At 33.8% G+C, this 2,835-nt stretch overlaps 1 pseudogene across 1 annotated transcript; it reads right to left on the bottom strand.

Annotated features, from left to right (window-relative positions):
• Positions 1 to 351: 351 nt before the first annotated feature.
• On the bottom strand, positions 352 to 2,399 carry LOC149565981 (peroxidase P7-like; annotated as a pseudogene). Its single transcript, XR_016361520.1, has 4 exons — positions 2,195 to 2,399; positions 1,451 to 1,642; positions 1,185 to 1,350; positions 352 to 1,089 (listed from the first exon to the last, which is right to left on the bottom strand). The product of XR_016361520.1 is annotated as a peroxidase P7-like (transcript).
• Positions 2,400 to 2,835: the final 436 nt, after the last annotated feature.

Below are 2,835 nucleotides of genomic sequence, written 5' to 3'. Positions count from 1 at the left end.
AATATTTAACTCACTACACCTATAAATATTTATATTTCATTGTATTTCTATTTGTTTTAATCACTATTTTAAAAAAAAAATTCTAAAATAATTGATCATATTTTGTTTATAATAAATATTTAAATTTTGACTCGTACATGATTGTCAAATTTAATATAAAAATAAATGCTAACATTAACACATTCACACCATCCCACTCCACTATTAGAAAATGCCTAACAACATTAATAATATAATTATTAATTATATTAAAATAAATTATACTTTAATAGGACTTATTATGTGTAAATGTCCAATGATGCTTTCATAATTGAGTTGGAATAGTAACAAATATGCATCATGCTCATGTCATATATAATCCACAATAGTGGATGATAGCTTCATATTTCAAACACTTCAAATGCTAAATAATGGTAGGGTATACAGACTCCTCTTTTGGTGCTAGGGATATAAATGATCCATCTTACATTGACATATACGTTCTTATACATATAGGCGTCAATCAGTCGTCAGATACGGTATCGTGGAGCACATGCTGACTTTCATGACTAGCAATCGGTGACTGCAGTCTATGACTTATTTATATTCTATCATATAGATAAATGAAAACAACCAGAGTCTATTATAGAGATATATAAACCGCTAAGGATATGTGATAACATATATTAGCAATGAAATTAACATCTAGTTCTTGTGGCTATCAATTGGGTTTCCTGCAATTCTTTCGGATCTCTCCTTTGCTACCAGTGAGAGGCTTGATGTTTCCCATTTTCACCATGGCAGCTGCGAAGTCTTTAAAGAATGTATTCTGATCGGTACTGTAGAGAGTCACTAGAGAATTATAAACAGAAGCGTTACCAAAGAGCTGCTGATCAGAGTGTAAAATTCCTTTCTGACTGATGAGATTTTTGTAGTAATTGTTGTCAAAAGTGGTGGGAGTCTCCAGATCCAAGGGGGAAATTTTGTTATCACCACCATTCTTTGGGCACTTTTTCTTCAGAGAAGCGGCAAATGCAGTGTCAATATTCGATTCGTTGTAGATTCGAGCTCTAAAAGAAGTGCAACGAGACTGGCCAATAGTATGAGAACCTGAACAAATAATGTTTTTAAAACGAAAATCAGGGTTAATAGTTTAAAGACAGTAATTATGGTGGAACACTTATCAGGAGACAAGCATGAATTACCAGATAGAACAATCATTTCCTTTGTAGAAAGACCCTGAGCTTGAAAACTTGAGACAAGTCGGCTGAAATTTGAAGTGGGAGCTGGAATACTGTTATTTGCGGCTCTCAGACTTGCAGTTCTTGAATCTCTCCTTCCAAGCTGCACCGTCCATGTTGGCCCTCCCATCTTTAAAAGAAAACTAAAAGTGTTAACCATAGTTATCTACGGAAACTTATCTAAAGGTAATTAAAATTTTCAGCACACTAGATGAAAGATAGGGAATTACTTCGACAACTGAATCACGAGCGACAATGGCCAAAATGTCAGCACAAGACACAACTCCGCTGCACGCAGCCTCCACTTCAGATTTAATTTTGTCTATCACATTGAATCCTCTTGCAGAATTTTTATTTGGCTGTGCTTTCTTCTCTCCTTTTAAGGTCGGAGAGTCGTCCAAAAGAACAGACCCGTCGCAGCCCTGCAATACTAAAGTGTATTTAACAATATATATGGAGATCACCCTTCAAAAATTTGTGCATAAACATAGACGAGATTAAAAAACTACTGGAAATTGCACCATGATTGCAAAACTGAGAACTAAAACTTCGACTCGCGCATAATAAAGGCCCATCAGGACATTTGAACCCATTCAATGTATTCAATTGAGCTCTCATCTTGTAACATTCTAAATACAGAGATTAAATCTGGCAATTTTAAAAAATCTAAAGCATCTAGGGCAAAATACTATTGCTTTAAAAGATACAGGTGGAAATTATCAATTCGACTTGAGAAAATAAGGTACGAAGATTATAATGGTAGTACAAATAAAAATAATTAGAATTCAAATCTATTGCAATAACAAATCTATGATTGAAGTATTACCAAAATGATCGGAAATTTTCAAAAACAAGCTTGGAGATTTTTTTTCGTAATTGAAAAATTTGCGGATAGTATCCTCTCAACGGTTTATATTCCTAAGATTGAGGAACAATATATGAAAAATGAAGAGAAACTAGCTTGAAGTTATTACATTCACGAAGCAGTCATGAAAGTGAAGACGCAGAAGAGATCCCGCCATTCGTTTCTCTTTTGCGATAGCCTTTTTCACTTCCGATTTAACAGTGGCGAACAGATTGGGACACGACGTACTGTAATATGTTGGGCTAAGCTGCCCATAAACAATACAAATACATAATCCCAAAGTAATACACGGAATAAATGAGTAAGACCATTTTTTTAATGGAAACTGAGACATATTTATCTGGAGGATAAATATAAACCACCCAATCGCTGGTTGAATGTAGATTAGGCAAGCAAATCTTTGTGTTTTCGAGTAAGGGTTTTGAGGCTTTTTATAACTGAACATAGTCGTGTTTATAAGTCTATTGTCATCAATACGATGACATATACCAAACAAATTATCCTGGATTTAATAAACATGGGATGGTACAACAAAACAGATTTGAAATTGCAGCTACAGACTAAACATTAACAGACCCGGAAGGAATCGATGTCATGTTAGCGTGTTAGACAATTCATTGGACTGTTTTCTTCATATTAGTAACTTTTAAGGGTTACAAACACGATGTTGCTAAAATATCGATAGAGGTAAATAATTTATAAATATAATTTAAGTGTTCCAATTTTATTTTTAAAAAAATTCAGAGTCTA

This window comes from Cupressus sempervirens, chromosome 3 (assembly GCF_028749045.1).
Source record: "Cupressus sempervirens isolate cs-2001-9-10 chromosome 3, ASM2874904v1, whole genome shotgun sequence".
Taxonomy (NCBI): Eukaryota; Viridiplantae; Streptophyta; class Pinopsida; order Cupressales; family Cupressaceae; genus Cupressus; species Cupressus sempervirens.
This window is presented reverse-complemented; position numbering and strand designations above follow the sequence as displayed.